Raw genomic sequence first — 19,773 nt, 5'->3', positions numbered from 1 at the left:
AAACAAACAAAAAAGATAAGTTCGCCTATGGATTAGTGCAAAAGTTTAACCAACTTCTCTGAGTTATTGTCAGAAGCCAACAAAAGGGCAAAAGAGATTGAGTACGAGAATTAGAAATATTTTAGTTTATTCATTTTAAACTATCTAGTCAAACCCACCAAGAGAAAGACAAAATGGGGCGAACATCATATACAGTGGTATATTGCTGTGTCAACAAGGACAGATGCATAAAGTGCTAATGACTATTAGTACTCTCTGAATTTTTCTCACATTAAAATTGCAGTAACTGTGAAGAACCAAACAAAAGTTTGTTTCACAAGGACTCAAGAGAATGAGGTGCTTAGTTTTGCATTGCAAAGGCTTTCACCCACAAGGCTAGAGGCAATGTCCTGTTTTACTGTCACTTTTTTTGCAATTTGTGGATTACTGGTTTGTTTAGTTTTAATTAAGAGAACTATTTGTTTAGGGTCTCATAATCTGGACTAATAAAGGTATAAAGGTATATCAAATCTGGTTTAAAACATTGATGGTCATAATGACTGAGTTGATCAGTTATGGCCGTCTAGTTCCATTTCACATGTTAATTTAATTTTTTAAGTAAGTTCTTATTGGGAATAACTGAAGTGTAGATGCACAATTTTTCTGATGGGCATACAAAAAATAGGCCACTGCAAAAAAGGTCAAATCAATCGCTTTTTCATGGCATAGAAAAAAAAAACCTAACTTGAAAAATAATTACTTTATTAAAAAAATAACATAAGGTCAAGTCCAATAAGTGCTGCAGGAAGGCATGGTAAAGAATCAATATCAGTAACTGCAGGGCATTGAATGCAGCCATCATTATTACCTGTGTTTTTCCTGCTTTGATGTACGAAAATGCCTGCAGTAAAAAAAAACTGAAGAATTTGTTCAAAATAATTCACATTTTAACCAACTTTTTCAATTACGAAAGTATGAAAAAATCCAAATAAAGTCTAGGTGATAAAAACAGAAAAATAAGCAACACAAGACAAAAACTGAAACTAACAGAACATCTGCTGCCCGTTACCTTGTTTTGTATGGCTGCCTGATGAGGCGCAACCAGACGCCAAGGTAACGACAGACACCAACACCTCGTTAGGCCCTCGTTAAGCTCGTTAAGACCCCACTCGTTATGTTTCCCTGATAATGAGGCTGCTTGGAGGTGACTGAGCTGTGAAGGGATGTGGGAATGGGTGGCTTGCTAATGCAACAAACTTACACATGGCCTTGAATAGAGAGGGAAAGCAATAAGGAAGGGGGACTCACGAGGCAGACAGAAGGGAGATCAAGTTAGAGTTCCAGTTCCAGTTGCACATCTAAACTAAACTGTCTTTTACTCTTACTCTTGATCTTAATCTTTTTGGTGGTGCTTAATTTCACCAAAACTGAAATTCCCCACCAATCCACAAGTCCTAATGAGATGCTGCTGAAACTCTTGAAGTTCCCAACATTGCTCTGCCCCAGCTTTACCCATAGCAGAGGTTTATAGCTTATAGTTAAAAAACACCCATGTGAGTGACCATAGTCCCTGGTCCTGTTTTGCTTATATTTCGTATAGCTTCTTTATGGTTTATATTCCAATGCTGTTTTTTTTTAGTCTTCTGTTTAAGTTACTTTGACTTTCTGGTTTTATTTAGGTTGTATCAAGTTAATCCCTTTCCCCTCTTTAGTTGTAATAATTAAATTTATTTTAGTAGCCTTTTGTGCCTTGCCCTTTGTATTTAATTAAACTTCCCTTGTCTCATCATCCTTGATTAGTTTAACCCGTGTTAGTTTGCCACCTGTTTGCACTTAGCGGTATGTCTCCTAAACCTGTATGTCCTGTGTGCTCTATATTTTTTTCTTTATTGAATTCTTGACTCATTGGGTTCCCTGGTTTGATCTTTTTTCTTTCTTTTTACTCAGAAACGTTAAGAAAGCTACCTTTTCTCTTGATATAAGAACTTCATCCACATATACCTGTTTTCACCTTGGTGAAGGAAAGAAAGACTGAATTTTCATAGTTCCTTGGTTGATAATTGTGTGCTTCTATCATTTCAGTTAAGTTGTTGGCTTGTGTTATGTGTCTGAAATACATATAATTGTTTCAACATGATCCATTTTACATAATTGGGCAAATGGGAATATACGTACACACAGTGGTGTCCTTTGGAATGACTTGCAGGTTTTTGGGTATAAAGTCTCCTTTATGCTTTTTAAAATTATTTCTACAGTGCTGTGGTGTATTTTTTTTGCTGCTGGAACATTTTTATGGAAAATAGCCATTTTATTGTGTTTGTGTTTTTCTTCACAGATAAAAGTGAAGTAGAGACAGTCTGTTGCCTCATAGGTTATTCTGTTTATTTTGGCTAGTGTGGAGAGGTTTAAGTGTCCCCCTGTAAGTCACAGATGCATTCAATTATAAAGGCAAAAAAACAAACAAACACATCTTGAACAGACTACAAACAAAAGATTTTATGCCAGTGAAAAATCACTGCAGCTCGAGTAAACCTAACAGATGTCCTCTTCCAGGACTCATTGATTATACATGCTTAAGCAGGATGGTTACTTGGAATGAAAAAAAGCAAAAAACAAAAGCTTAACACCCATTGTATCTTTAATATAAATGTTGTTTTAATTTCTCAAATATTGGCTAATAGCATTTATTAGGGTGGTGCACAGTCCCATAGAAGGAGTGTAGTCAGCTGACTCAGATGTCAACAAAGCCTCCTGTCAGTGCTTGGAAACAGTTCTCACATGTGATTGACATTTCTATTATTAGCCCTTATAGATATATAGATTTATTTTAGGACTAGTGTTTAAATCTAGAGAACAAACATACCTTCTGTAATAAGAATGAATTCTTTAGAAAATAGTTTAAAAAAAATACCTATTAAAATTTCTAGATCCACATGTTTATTTTGTAAATTCAGACCAGTTGGGACACAAATACACAGGAAGCAACAAATTCTAATGTTTACAATATTTATGATATATTTTACAGTGTGTCCTTTGCCCTGCGATCGCCTTGCCTGAATGGGTTCACTTCCTTCCACAGTTCAAAGACATGACAAGTCAATGTATTTTTACGCACATTTAAAAACAGCACAGGTTAACCAAAGTGATATAGATACAGATATCTATCTCTAGCTCTAGAGACATACCTATTTATAGAGAAAGAGATATCTAAAGAGAAAGATCTATCTATCTATATCAGTGGTTCTTAACCTGGGTTCGATCGAACCCTAGGGGTTCGGTGAGTCGGTCTCAGGGGTTCGGCAGAGCCTCCGCCATGACATGCATGGCTCATTTTGTGCACCAGTAAAAAACATATCTATGTCTTGAATTTGAAAAAAATCATATTTTATTTTTCACTAAAGAGGGATTCAGTGAATACGCATATGAAACTGGTGGGGTTCAGTACCTCCAACAAGGTTAAGAACCACTGATCTATATATATATATCTATATATAGATACAGCTCAATCCATGACAACTACTATGCTCCGGCATCCCACCATAACCCTGGATTAGAAAAATGGAAGACATGGATTGATGGAGTCACATATACAAAAGAAACAGGAAAAGAAAAAACAAATCCCCTGCATTCTCTCTCAAGCGAATCCCATTCTGCTCCAAAAATGTTGAGATTCTGGCTCTGGAAAGGCCAATCCACCAATGTTTTTCTATGTAAGTATACTTTACTGCATTAGCAGTCTGTTTGGGATCATTGTCTTTCTGAAAAGTAAAGCTATAGCCATTCAGATGCTTTCCAGATGGTATTGCACTCTGGATCAAAGCCTGATGATATTTGTCTGTGGTCATAATACTATCAGTTTTGACAGGATCCCCAACAGCGCTCTGTAAAATCCATCCCCAAACTGTGACAGAGCTTCCACTGTATTTTACAAATAGCTGTTGATACTGTTGTATCTCTCCGCCTGACCTTTTATTTTTTAAGACCCGGTGGACTGATTTTCGCTCCAGTTCTTGTGTAAATTGCCATACCCCAACCCTTATTTCGCTTCCTTAAGAATGCCTTGTTGACCAACCTTCAAACGGAAATTTCTGATGAGGCTTTTTTGGACAGTTGATGGATCGACTTGGTCAGGTACAAGGACTGGAATGAAAATGAATGAAAAAGCATTGACATTCAAAGAAAAACTTAAGAGATGTTCAGTAAGCCTGAAGAATTATTGGTCAAGACCACTTTAAAAAATGTGAAAAAAGTTGGCTCCCTGGAGGCAAAATATAAAGAAATAAGAGGTGATTCAGTACTGCAGTTTATGTTCATAATGAGCCTTGGAGAAATATGAATCAATTAAATGTTATGTTTTATGAGAGAAATTCATGAGCAAATTGTAGTAAAAAATGTCTCTCTACTTTTTTATGTTAAACATCCATCCGTCCGTCCTTTCCTCTATTCCAAACATCCACCCAATCCATCCAAAATCCCAAAAAATATTTAGCTTTTAAAACAATAAAAAGAAGCAAAAGCAAAACAAAAACAGAAGATAAAAGGTTTGTGTTCAGTTGTCATCCTGCACCTTTGGACAGTGTGGCAATTCAGTTAAGTAGTGCATAGTAAATTTGTGATAAGAGTGTTTTCAGTGCAGGTCTCACTTTGGGCCTCGGTGTAAGTATTAATGTGAGTTTCTGTGTATTTGCCTGTGCCACTCTGTGGCATTGCAAACTGTTTTCATTGGTGTTTAATGTGTATATAAGTGTCTTTTTTTCTGTGTGCATGCCTATGTGTGGGTGAAGCTGAACAAACAAAGCTAGTTTCCTCTTTGATTGTGTTCACAGTGTCAAGCACTCAGTCTGTAATTAGCACACAGACAGCCATCTGTCCAAACAACCAGCTCAACAATTTCTGTCCTGCTTACTTTCACTGATATCACAGCATCCATCCATCCCAAACTCTCTCTTATTTGCTCACTCTTCTCTCCATCTGCCTGTCTGTCTCAGTCACTATACCTTCATCTCGCAGTTTCCTTGTTCCTCTACCTTGTTGTTGTTTGTTCGCTTCATAATTCCATCTGTATGTCTTCTTTTTCTAATTTCCAATCTTTACCAATCTTCCATTTGGATTAAAGAGAGAGAGAACTTTATCCAAAACATTAAATCAAGCTTAATAGATTGATCCTTTCCTGACAGGTGGTCAGTGTGCTCTACAGACTCTTTTCTCAACAGACTCTTCTCTGTGTGCGGTTGCCGTCTTACAGCGAAGCTAAAAATCTGAAGAAAATCTAATTTATATTCAAGCTTAGCAAACTGAAAAATCAATGATATATTTCTTTCTAACCTTCTACATCAAACAACCTGCTTTACACATTTAGAATTTCTGTGGCCTATGTAGATAGGAAATCAACAAAGAAATAAAACATCTATTTTATCTAAGAGGTATTCTCAACTTTTGCTTTCGTTTTTTCAGAATGAAAAGTTACATCTGTGGGGCTTATTTTAAAGGCACTTTGGAAAATGCTGTCAGACCAATGCAAACTCTGTTCTTACTGCTGAAGGTAATCACTATATTCCCCGCTTGCCTTTATCTTTGTTTTGCATTGTTTTTGTCTATTTGTGGACACTGCTGTGGTGTAGTTAAATCAAAACTACTCTGTTAGTCTTCAACCTGGACTTCTTGTTTGTATTAGCTTTTCCTAAAGAAAACTGTTAAAAAAGGGACAGTTGAGGTTGAATGTTTATCTCACTGATCTAGGCAGTGAGATCTCCTTCAAAGGTCATTTTACACAGATTAAAATGACATGGCTCAAGTTCATGGTTTAGACGTGTATAGTGCCAATAATTAACAAGCTCAGTTCACGTCAGTTTTATTTATATAGTGCCAGTGATCTCAAGAAACCTTTTATAGTGTAAAGACCCTACAATATCCCATGATGGTGAAGTTCAGAATCACTTTTTGAATCTTTTTTAAATAGATTGCTCTGAACTCTTTCCTTTGTAGAACTCTTCTCCTAGCAACCCATGAAAAAAACACTGATTATAAACTAAAGCAAATTATACCCAGTGTGTAACCAAAAAAAAGAAAAAAAAAGAGGAAAAAACTTCATATATCAATGCAATCTTGAAAACTAGTTTTCAAAAAGTAACATATCATAATAAATTGCAGTACTTTGTGAAATTACTTTGGGGATGATACTATAAAATGTACTTTTAACTTTGAATCAAAGATTTAAATAACCAGATAACAACTGTAGAAACTAATTTCCCTGCAATCTTCCTCACTGTGTTACTCTAATGACTTTAAATTAGAAGATAACCTTTGTTTAAATTTGCTCAACAAGCTTTTTCCATTTTTGTCTTAATTATGAGATATATTATCATTCTGTGATTGCTGCACCAATTTAGGACATCTGTTGTCAGCATATTCTCTACAGCAAGTCAGTGTATATCATTGTGGAGGAAACTTTGAGAGATTTGTATAAAATGTGAAATAAACCACAGCAAACGGAAGGCAAAAAAATAAATAAATAAATAAAAAAATCTGGAAGAATAACGTTGTGGCGATGCAGTTAATAATTGCAGCGTTGGGTTCCTATTGCACACAGAGTGCAAGCTCGCATAGAAACACACACAAATACACACACTCATAGGGGAAATGATCCAATATGACAATAATGTGTTAGTCTGTGTTTCTGTGCTCCTGTGGGAGACAATCACAGCGAAATGAGTGTAATTAAGTTGCCAGTCGCTGTGTGCTTCTGTTGAGAATTAATATTAACTGGCCATGTTTGTGTGTGTGCTGTGTGTGCATGCGTGTGTTGGTGCGTATGTGTGCAGGTAAAAACTCATATTAGCATCTTCCCGATGAGTCACCTCCCACTCCCTCTCAGGTGGCTAACATCGGGGGCCTCCTGGGTAATCTGCCCAGCAAATTGGATGTTTGAATCACTATCCAGTTCAGGACACTGTGTGCCTGCGTGTGTGCGTTTTTGCATGTTTGTTCAGATAACTGAAAGCTATCCAGCAGAATGTGTACATCTGTGATACATTGAAATTTGTGGTGCCTTTCACTCAGACTGATTCTCTCTGTTCGGTCCTTAACCCTGTTTTCATGTGTCTGGATCTATTTATGTGTAAGACTTTAATTGTGCGCCCGTGTTGTGTGCTTAAAAATCAATAGAGTGCTATTTACTAACACTGAGAGAAAGTAGTCATTATCAAAGTTATTTACTGCTGTTTTTACAGAGCCTCTGCCTTTCCCTCGTACAAGATAAAGTCAAACTTTATACAGACTTTTGTTGTTTAGCATCATGACACCAACCACATTATTTACTATCAATAGGATTTCCTTTAATACAAATGGTACAAAACTTTACCTAACTACTAACATCTTGGTAGCTTGATTTTCACTATAAATAACTACAATATTCAACTATCTAAAAACAAACTTTTGAGAATAAGTTATATGGTAACAGTTACTTGGCAACTTTAGATTCATTAGAAAAATACACACTACAGTTCTCATTATAAATTATGGGTTAAGCACTTTCAGCAGAACATAGAGAAATTGATATGACCTTTTCCAGTTCCAACAGCATACAGATGTATTTAATAATGCATGAATAATCATGATCCCAGCTCTCGCAGGGCGAACGGCATGATACACCCTGGACAGGTAGCCAGTTAATTGCAGGACTAACAAAGAAACAGATCACAATACATGTTCAGATACTTTTTGCCAGTTTAGATTCACCAAGTAACCTAACAAGCATGTCTTTGGACTGTGAGAGGAATACTTGGAAAGAACTCACGCAGGCACAGGGAGGACATGCAAACTCCACACAGAAAGAGCCCAGCCAGCCAGCCAGTGGATTGAAACTCCACCAACACCTTCTTGGTTTAAATTAGTTTAGATTTGATTTGTTTGGAAGTTTTTATGTCAGTAGAGAGTTAAATAAATGTATTTGCTTTCACTAATATCACAGCATCCATCCCAAACCGGGAATAAAATGCAGTGGTTTACACTGTGCAGCAGAATTCCACTCTCCTTTCACTCAAATCAGTTAAAAAGAATCTATATTATCTATATCTTTATCTATATTTTCTTCTATTTATCCAGTTTATTCATATTTAGTTTGATAAGAGACACAGAGCAATCCTAATAATCTTAATATGTTGCTACTTTTGGATATGGTCTTTTCATAGTGTCCCAAGTATGAAGCCTTCACTTAAGGTCAGTGAAGGAAAATAAACCATTATCCATTTTTGCAGTTTCTATTTAAATTGGCATTCATCGAAGGCCAAGTGGAGTTGAAGGACACCAATTTCTAAAGTATAAAGGCCACTCAGCACAAGTTGTGCAAGAGCTTAAAAATAGAAACTAAATCCCAATATTTAGTGAATTTATGTGAGCTCATAGAATCAGATGGCTGCAAAACATAACAGTAATTTATGTATTGATAGATGAGTAAAAACAACTTAAAAACACTGATTCTTCAATGAAGAGTGTTGTTACAGATTTCTGTTGTTCTTTCAGTAAACAATATCAGCATGCCTTTGTGGTTTATGTGCATATACTGCATGAAACATGCAGAGATTAGGATGGCATAAAGAGAAATATTTAGAAAACCTTCTATGATATTGCTCTAAATCTCTTGCCCACCAAATGCACATTCGTGAAGTACTTCACACACACACACACACACACACACACACAAACAAACAGGCTTTTATTCAAAGAGACGGGCCTAGAGAGAGAATAGTGTAAAGACAGACAGACAGACACAGATTGAAATCAAAAACCTGCAATGGTGAATATCAACATTTGCTGACAGCAGGGGCTGGGAGCATTTTCTAAGGCTTTAAGCACAGAAATATCCTTAAAATGATATTGTGAATCTGGAGGGATTGCTCATTGAAGTGGTGAAAAGCCTCTCATAGTGGCTCCTCTCTGTGGTGCAGTCAAAATCTGGTGTCAAGATCTGGGGGAAAAAAAAAAAAAAGCAGGAAGAAGACTTGGTGCATGTAAAATGCACCGGTGTTCAGTCTGAGACCTGTGTTTTAAAAGACTGGTGTTCTGGTGCTTTTACACTCATGAGGCACTTCCATTAATTCTCTATATATTTTGTTACTGTGTTATTGTGGATGTATTAAGCCTGACTTGCAGCTGATTGGTTAGTTTTTGTTCTAAAAAGGATGGCATAATTTACATCTTTATAAATATTAAGGTGTGGGAGTTTGACAAATCTAAATGTTTGTGTTGAAACATAAGAAAAGATGATAGAAAACTAATGTTAAGTATAAAAGCTTTTCATCAATTTCCTCCGAGCAAATGAAACCATCAGAGGAGCAGAACAGAGCATCTTAGTGAGTCATTTGAAGATTAACAGTCAAATAAGTCTTTTATGCAATAAAGACAGTTAAAATGAATGTATCTGAAAACATATCAGTGGGACTGTCATCTTGAATCAGCAACCACTTGAGTGTATCAGGCACCGTATAATGGTTCGTAAATATAGCACCACTCAATAAAGACTTTCAGAGCCTGTTATATACGATGGAGATTGGTTTGAGGAACACTTTGAGAATTTAAGCTTAATTCTGTACTGATAAAGAGTGTTGTAATATTAAATGTATAAAAATATAAATCAGTCTCTTTGGAAGAACGCAGATCTCCAACACTTTAGCCATGACTTTGTGGTACAGTAGCTATCAGTGCTGGTCAGCTGGACTCTTTCGTTGTGGTGTTTGCTTGTTTTCTATGTACCTAGCTGGGACGTGAAAGTGAAATAAGAGAGCTAGACTAGGAGTTCATGAGCTTCTGGCATGCTTGCAACATATTTGTTTAAACATTTATTTTATTATCCTGAAATTTATTATCTGGCAACCTAGTTTATAGAATACCAAATCATCACAGTGGAATAGGATGTAGTGTAATTGCATGCATACATGGATATAACTGAGAATAGCATACAGAAATTGTAGATTATTAATAAAATAGAAAACAAAGGTAGTCCTATAGTATGACCTTGATTCACATGACCTTTGATTCATAGCTCAACATCTTCTGCCCGAGGAGAAAACCCCTCTTTTGTGTACTAGCACTCAACATGATTTTGTTTGCTTGGTCGCGATGTACTTTCCTGATAACATAAAGTGTCTATTAAAACCTAGAAAGATAGAACGAAAAGCTGAGGTAGTATTACCCATGTTTTTCCTTTTCTTTTTTTCCATACCTCAGTTCACAGATCTTGGTCAGAGAACTTGTCCTCAGTTTTGGCCTCTTATGTACAGGAAGTAAATCTATCTCTCACTTTGGCGATAATCTACTGTCTCTCATCTTGTTACTCCCTTCTACTCTCCAGCTCTTTCTTCCCACCTATCACTTTCTCTTCTCCATTCCCAGCCTCCTCATCATTCCCTCCCCATCATCCTTACCTCCCTCCTTCTCCTGCACTCTAGTCTCACTTACAGTAATTGATAGTGCCTGGTGCTGTTATTTCATCCAAAGGGCCCTGTAAACAAAATCGTCACTGACAGAACCAATATGGAAATCGTGGGCAGTGAGACCACGAGTTATGGCCCGTATCATGGCGTGTGTGTGTGTGTCTCAATTTTAGCGTGTGCATGACACAGGAAGAAGAGTTGTTTTGTGCTTTTATGTTCATGAGTGTGAGTGTGTGTCTGTGTGTGCTTGCCAGTGACTTAGTTCTGCGTAATAAACTCTAGTGCAGGGAGTCATTAAGTAAGCGTGTATGTGTGTGTGTATGCTTTTGTGTGTGTGATGGGGAGGGGTCAAGGCCAAATTGACATCAAGTGGTCTAAATTAGCCCCGCTTGTCTTCATTGATTTACGGTGGGTGAGTAAATTGCATCTGTAGTGGGAGAGAGAAAGTGGGGAGGAGCTCGGGGTTTCTTTGTAATTGATCTTGCCGTGTGTTTGTGGTGACATCATGGCACAACACTCACATCTAACCTTTTGCTTGCTTGGAACATATACTTGGACAGGGGTTAAGGGAGCTCTAAGGCAATTTAATTTATTACCAGTGGTAGTAAAAAGGCCGGTATTGTTTTCACCTTGTGAGTGTGTGAGTCTGAGTTTGCACAATCATAGCAAAATGTGGATTTGAAGACACCTTAAGCAATGGGAAAATTTTTCAGTTGAAATTATCTTCAACACAATAAAAAAAATCCACCCTCAACACTTTACAGGTGTGTAGCTGGAATGTAATTGTTTGAATTATAAACAAGACTGGCCCATGGGTACTAATTAAAGAGCTCAGTGGGATAGCAGAAATAAACATGGTTAAAGCCTGGTTTCCATCAGTAATTTTTCCTTTTTATGACAACTGCACAACCACAAGTTATTATTAGACCTATGGTCACTAGCTGTCCACTAAGCATCACCTCAGGTAATTCAAGCTGCTGAACCAGACTGTTTTAGGTACCATAGGGTGAGGGGCAGGCTGTCACAGAGCCAACACAGAGAGAGAGACAATCATTTACACTCACATTAACACCTATGGGCAATTTAGACCACTTAACCTAACCCCACTAACAGCAACTCTTTGGACTGTGGCAGGAAGCTGGAGCCCCCACAGAGAAACCACGCAGACACACGGGGGGTAATATGCAAACTCCAGGAACCCAGGACTTTCTTGCTCTGAGGCAACAGTGCTAACCACTGTGCCACCGTGCTGCCCCAGTATATATTTATATACCATGTTTATAAAGTGTATATATAGTATTATAGATACACTACTAACATGCATGGGTGGCACCGCATCCATCTTTGAATGCGTCTTCAGTTGCAATCAACACAGTTTTGTGAGTGTTTCTTGCATGGTTGTAACTGTAACAAAAACAGACATATGCCTGCCAATGTACAAAAAGCACTTGTTCCAGCTACAGTAACCATCTCACCAACCACATAATTGAAAATAAAAAATAAATCCTGGGAGATAGGATCACTGTAACCTGTGCACAGTTGCTAGTAAACCTTTCAGTTTATTCTTTGTGTTTTATTTTCCACATTTCAGGAGGCCGTTTTTGTGCATGTTTATCGTGTATGTGTACAACTCTGTCCCATTTCAAATTGAACATGAGCGTTATGTCATGCATCACAGAGTTATTGATTTCTTACAGCACACACGTGTGAGCATGCTCAGACATATTACTGCTCCTATTTACCATGCCCGAAAGTCATCTTCCCAGGTATAAATGCAGCAATAGAAACTGGATGAGCTGAGACAGAAAAACATTCTAGGTGTCTATTAGTGCACCATGACAACACACATATTAGCAACATACACAAATACACATACGTACTCATCCCTCACCTGCTCATCTCATCTCTTCCCTGACCTTACCTGAATAAAAGAAAAAAAACAAACAACAGCGAAAAAAATATAAATTTCCGACACACTTCCTCACACTTTGTCTGAGCCTAAGCTATCACCACATGTAGGCCCATGAGCTTACAAACGCACACAGAGACACACACATGACTGCACAACTCTAAGCTTGAACAGTTCTCTTCACCAGCTTTAATTGGATTCTAATGTATTCAGTTTGGTCCAATGAGCAAAGTGATGGCTATGGTTTTCTGACTGGAGAGAGAGAGAGTGAGAGAGAGAGAGAGGGAGAGAGAGAGAGAGCGAGAGGGAGAGAGAAGGAAGTGAGGATATTAGAAGTAAATAGGAAGCTTTGTCAGTTGTGGTCATCTTCCTCCACTTGCCAAGTGGAGTGTATCGTCTGAACAACCTGTCGACAGGATTTCTACAAGGGCCATTTGACCTGAGAAAGAAGAGCACTCTCTCTCAATCTCCTTTCTCTCATTGTCTCTGTCAGCCATTTAATAAAAGGAGGCAGGTTATGTCTACTGCAACAAACGAACCACCTTTACTAATACGCTCTAAAAAATACATTATTCTGACCCAAGATCAGCATATCGATTATAATATGAGCATCTCCTCTTATTCTTAGTGCTTGCTTATGCCTTTCTATTTGCTTTGAAGTAAATGGACTAGAGTTTGTACAATCTGGCAATTATTATTATTACTATTAACCGCAGAAATAATTTTTCTTATAACACATCTATATAAATTGTATTTGGGCTAACAGTTAAAGATTATAAGGGGTGTGGCTGCTTTGACTAACAGGTGTATAGCAGCACAGGTGGCTATAAATGAAAGCCGTCTACCACTAGTAGTTGCCTGTTGTCTCTCCTTTGCCATCTTTGTGATGTTGGTGCCTTGTGGAGCATTTTAAATGTAATTATAATAATATGGCTTACTATGTAGTTCCACAGTTCTAAGATCATAAGATGGAGAGGCCCAGCTATTTAACCCATGCTTGTAAGGGGTTGTCCCCCTTTGGAGATCATCCCGAGGGTCATTGACCCACCATTGATCATGCGAGTCATCACAAGAGCCAAGGTGTTGACCCGCACTCAACCTTGTCTTGACCTCAGTAGGTTACATTGCAAGGTCTCCCACTGTTTTCATCCCCACACCTCGGTGATGGTAATTACCCACAACTTTTTTCTTTTGTCATGTGATGATTCACATGAAAGGCTCTTGGATAAGAGAGGGAATGTATCCAAAAAACTTTAAGAAGTCTAGATGCCTTCTTTTTCTCAAACTCATAAGGCAATGCATGCTTCTTTTGGCTACTAGGATCATCTGCCTCTATCTTACCCTATCCCTAGCATCCTGTTCTGCCACACCAACTCTCTGCATGTCCTTGTCAGGGACCAAGTAGTAAGGCGTAAAGGACACAGGTGTTTAATTCAAAAAAGGGGTTTATTGTACTGTTGCCCTGAGAGGGCAAACAGACTGCAACTTAAGAAAACACCAGCAATAAGAAAAACGCTGCAAAAGCACACAAAACACAACGAAAATAGGAAAAAAGAAAACAGAAATAGGAAAAACAAAAACAGAAATAGGGAAAAACAGATTTCCAAAAGCACAAGGGAAGTGTTTCTGGGGAGACAAAAACCAGATGGACCAGTTGCAGGAACCAAAATATGCTAAGAATTGCGCTGGGAGACACTTGAAAGAAGTGGAGGATCTATCGGTTTTGTGAGGAAAGAAAAGATGAGAGGTAAGTGTGTTAGCCTAAAAATCCATCATCAGTATTATATGACTCATAATAAAACACGGCTACCATGTTTTGGGTTCCTGCAACTGGTCCGTCAGGTTATTGTCTCCCCAGAAATACTTTTTGTGTTTTTCCTATTTTATTTTGTTTTCTTATTTCCATTGTGTTTTGTGTGCTTTTGCAACAAGATCACAATTAACAAAGCCTCAAACAAACACAAGACAAACTGACCTCCTGGAGGGAACTTAAATACTGGCTTAGCTAAACTAAATGACACACAAGGGGGAAAACAAAATGTCTGCCATATAACCAACTAATACAAAACAATTAAACAATATTGAAACACCCCCCCAGGCAATGAATCATGTGGTTTCATCCAATTAGGCTTTCAGCAGTACTTCAGCTCTCCCAGCCCTGTGCCACATCTTTTGCCAGCCAGGAAGGAGAAGCCAAACCCCAGGTAACTCAAACAAAGAAAGATGTTTTAATATAACATAAATCAGAACTTTGACCTCACATTGTTAATGTGTGTGCAAGCCAGATAAACATTCAAAGGTGTAATGAGAAAATAAATAAATTTAATAAAGAAACAATATTGGACAATAAGTAGAATTTATTTAAAGTAGTGAATGCAAAGCAAACTAAAGTGAAGCAACTAATGGTGAGGTGTGGCGGTTACCCCGTGTGGCTTGCCATCACAGTCCTTCTTAATTATGTCTTGATGAACGCTTAATAATCCAGGTAAGGAAATCCCTGAATGCTGATTCTATTCATCTGGACATAAGTGGTTGAAGGGATCCCAGTGGTTTCTTTAGTCCCAGGCTTAAGAAGTCAGTTGGATAAGTGATGAAACACTTCCCTCACTAAAGACATTATGTCCAGATGAAGAGAATCAACTTTGTGGGTCCTCCTTCACGCCATCCATCAATCTACCCTCTCAGACTTACTAAAATACATTTTAAATTCTGCAGTTATTTGTAACCCATGTTACAATACAGGGCTGCTAATCCCCCTATTATTTATAGTTATTGCTTATTATTGTCACATGGGGTGCTGTGAGGCTGTTTTGCATGTACAACAACCTTACCTTATGCACAGGAAGTGGTATCTATCTCTTTCTAGTAAGATCTTTCCAAGTGTCGCTACCCGATCCGTACTGGAATCAGGTAGACCCGATTTGTACAGTCCCGATTTTGTACATGCGCACTAAGGACCGGGGAGTCCTGATCCGTAACTATTTTCTTTTTTTTGTCCACATTAGAGATACTTATTATTGTTAATATCTTAACAGATACTCTGACCCGTAACAATCGTAAAATGCTTCGAGCGGAAGTAGTAGCCTTTTGCACATGTGTGGTACCGATCGGGTTTCCTGTACGGATCGGGTAGTGACAACCAGTAATGGGTCAAGTGTGTTGCAGCAAGACAAAGATATCCATTCAGTGCTACAAACCAGAAAATGTTGTGCATTGTTTTTACTTATCTTGTTGTTCCTTGTAGTGTAACATAAGTGTTTAAAACGTTGTAATGCTAGAAGTGACATTTGTAATACTAGATGCGATGCTAGCTGCTACCCTTACATACTTGATTATACATGATGGATAATATTTGATTTTATCCTTTTGGAGGAAAAGAAGTTGATCAGCTTATGTTCAGAACAGAAGATAGAATAAAAGTTAATTGTTCTGTACTGTTTGTGTAGATTGGTTTTTTTGAACCACTAGAAAGGATTCTGGATTACCACTGATGCCGAGCCCAGCCTAATGAGATTCTGGATGATTGTGAAATGGTGTGGCCAGCAATCGGATTATGGGAAGTCTCTGTAAACCTGAATCAAACCATTTTTTGGATTTTGGATAAACTTGTGCACTGTTAGTCCTACCTGGGTAGTAGACAGGTAGAGACTGCACACTGACAATTTCTTTTCAAATACTGCTGTTTGGGTCTCAACGAACAATAAATTACAATTCAGAGTGGGATTTTCTTATTTCAAGACAAGACGTCATGGTGAAAGGCAAATGTCCTGTGTATAGCCTCAGTATCTGCATGTGGGTGGGAATGTAGGTCCACAAGTTGGCAGTGGAAGAGTTAAATATCTATTTTGAGAGAAGCTGTTAGTGTAGCATATTCATGCTATTGATTCCGATATTAGTAGCATATCTGCAATATTATAGATAACAACCATGACTAAGAAAGACACTGATCCCACCGGTGCTAAGTGGCTTATGGAGATTGACAAGAAAAACTTCCTTTTAAAAAGAAGAAACATCTGGCAGAATCGGGCTCAGGGAGGGGCAGCCATCTGCCACGACAATTTGGGGGTGATGGGAGGAAGACAAGACAAAAGACACAGTATGAGAAAAGAGTCAGAAATTATTAATAACTAGTGATTAAATACAAAGAATAAACAGAGAGAGTGAAAAGAGGTAAGGGAAGAAGAAATAGTGCATCATGGTAAGTGCCCAGCAGCCTGTCAAGTGCTGGGGTGATATGGCACTATGAAATCTTAAGATAAGATGGGAGCTGGTTATTTAAGGTCTTGTATATGAAGCGAATATTTTAAATTTGATTCTGGATAAAACAGAGAGTCACAGATGATGACTCGGTGCTAAGACAGAAACTGATTTCACTCTTTGCCCAAAAAGTGATTTTACATTTTAGTACTGGATTAATTCTCTAGGCTCTGAATAAATAAAATTGAATTGAATTAAATTTAATGGACTGAACTTTGATTTTGCACCTTCAGATCTAACAATAATCTTTAGTTGATATATACTGCTAGGTTTTCGCTTGTCTGTTTCCACATGCAGATGAAGTTGAGTGCCATCCTATGCTTAATCCACGGTGTTTAATATGATGTAGGTAGGCTGACCCTTTGCACAGCCGAATGGCTTCAGCTTTTCTGGGAAGGCTTTCCACATGGCTTATGTTTATTGGAATTCTTAACTGAATTCTTAACAAGTGCACCAGGAGTGCATTGTTAGGTTAGACGCCAATGTTGGACGAGAAGTCCTGGCTCCCACAATCCCAGCTCTTATTCATCCCAAAGGTGTTCTTTCAAATTGAGGTCGGGACTCTGTCCAGGCTAGTCAAGTTTTTCCAAACCAAACTCTTTCATCCATGTATTTATGGACCTTGCTTTGTGTACTGCTGAATAGTAACTTTGAAAAAGGAAAGGACCATCTAAATTGTTCCCACAAAGTTTGGAACATTACATTTTACAAAATGTCTTGGTATACTGAAGCATTAAAAGTTCCTTTAACTGGAACTAAGAGGTCAAGCCCAACACCTAAAAGACAACCCCACACCATAACCTCCCCTCCACCAAACTTTACACTTGGCACAATGCAGTCAAAAAAATACCCTTCTCCTGGCAACTGCCAAACCGAGACGTGTCCATCACATTGCCAGATTGAGAAGCAGGATTTGTCACTCCAGAGAACACATCTCCTTTGCTCTAGAGTCCAGTGGCAGTATGTTTTACACCACTGCATCTGACGGTATGCATTGAGTGACTGTCTTCTGCTCGTCAAATACATTTCATTGCAATGTTGACCCTGTGCCAACTTGCATATGACAAATAAAACTGAAAACTGAAAACAAAAAATGCTTGGTGCACTTTCTCAGCCATGGAAACCATAATAAGACCATATGAAATTCGGAGGTCTGTAACGTTGACTCTGCAGAAAATTGGTGACCTCTCTTATTATACAGCTCAGCATCTGCTGACCCCGCTCTATTTGGGTCAGTGTCGACTATCACTTTGTGACTGTAATGACTGCTGTTATTACAGTCACTTTCATTTTGTTTTAATATCACTAACAGTGGACTTTGGAATATTTAGTAGTGAGGAAAGTTAATTGGATTTTGGGCACAGGTAGCATCCTATCACCGTACCAAGATGAAATTCACTGCGCTCCTGAGAGTGGCCTGTTCTTTCAAAAGTATTTGTAGAAGCAGTCTGTATGTCTAGGTATTGATTTTATATATGTATGGCCAGGGAAGTGATTGGAACACAATGCAATGTGCAATCAATTATTTGGATGGGTAAGTGAACACTTTTGGCAATATATTGTATGTATTGTAAATCCATTGAATGGAAAAAAGTGTTTAGAATTAAATGTGGGATTTCTATAATCCAGAAATTTGACTGAGAGATACCTCACTAAAAAAGTATGCTAATTTTGAATTTTGTCCAGGATTCACAAGAGTTGCGACAGCAGTATGTTTTCTACCATAGTCCATTTTACCACTGTATTGCAGATACTCTTATTTTAATGAAACTGTAATAGTGAGCAAACCAATTGCTGTACTTTTGAAAGCAAAACCTTTCCAGTGCGGAATTTGTGTGTAGAATTTGGGCTGACTTTGTCTTGTTGAAATAAGCAAACCTTGTCACGATAAAGGCAATGAGCCTTGTTCACTACGGCATCCTGCCGTACTTCCATTTTTGTATATGAGATAACTCATTTACCTAACCCAACAGTATAAGAGGAGGGAGCCAGGAAAGGCATACCCTTTAAAGTGTTTCCTCAGGACACCAGTTTAGAAAAACTGTAAGCATTCAGTCCACGATTTCCAACAATAATTTCAAATTTGAGTTAAGTCAAAACCAGTATTGTCAAAACACGATTATTTTAATAATATGATAACTTTATTTTTGAGATATGTCTCTTTTATGGTGGAGCACTTCTCTGTGATCTTCCATTTTATATACATGGAAAGCGGTTGGGAGATGAGCAGCGAGACCCCCAGCACAAAAAAGATCTACAATCAACAGCAAAAGAAACATGATAAAAAGGAAGAGTTACAGATGAGGTGGGTTGCAAAGTGGCTTGCAGATGGAGAGAAACAGTAGGTAAGGCTAAAGCTGCTTAGTACAGTGCTACCTAACAACCTGAAGACAACAGTCATTAGTACTCATCTACTGTACTGGCCATGATAAAATGTTTGTAATTTTACACGGAGAAATGGAGTTCTTAAAATGATGAGGAAATTTTTAACCATCCTTATGGTTCTCTCTCTCTCTCTCTCTCTCTCTCTCTCTCTCTCTCTCTCTCTCTCTCTCTCTCTCTCTCTATATATATATATATATATCTCACAAATAATTGTAGTGTTTAGGTGGTTTGCAAATCATTGCATTGTTTTACTATAGTACCACATTTTTGCAATCAGCTGTTGAATTATAGTTAGTTAGTAATTACCCTTAATAATTACAGTGCAGTCTTGGTGATGAATGCCTTCCTTTTAGTGAATATTTCCTTCCCTTCCTAGATTTTATTTGTAATAGTAACAACTGAAATGAAGGAGAAAAGAAAAGTATTTATTTGCTCTCAAATTACCCTGTGTGGCTGTGTTTTTTAATCAGAACACACTAAGATGATCTATCTTTTGTTATTTCTACAGCATGATTTTTTTTTAGACACATTTTCCAAATTATATATATATATATATTTTGTCACATCTGAATTTATTAATCAGTATCAAATTTACTTTCTACAACCAGTGGGGGCCTCAATGGTATCCAGACATTAATATTGTAAAAAATATTACTTGTTTCTACCATATGCTTACTGAACTAATTATTTGCTTTAGCTGTAGCCCCAAGATGCATTTAGCTGAAAAAAAAAAAAACCATAACTTGACACTATAACAATAATTTAAAATGCACTGATTCAGTTCTGCACTATAATGTAGCTGGGTTGGCAGTT

The sequence above is a fragment of the Simochromis diagramma genome, unplaced genomic scaffold (genome assembly GCF_900408965.1).
Source record: "Simochromis diagramma unplaced genomic scaffold, fSimDia1.1 OVJJ01000131.1, whole genome shotgun sequence".
Classification (NCBI taxonomy): domain Eukaryota; kingdom Metazoa; phylum Chordata; class Actinopteri; order Cichliformes; family Cichlidae; genus Simochromis; species Simochromis diagramma.
Note: the sequence above shows the minus strand (reverse complement) of the source record.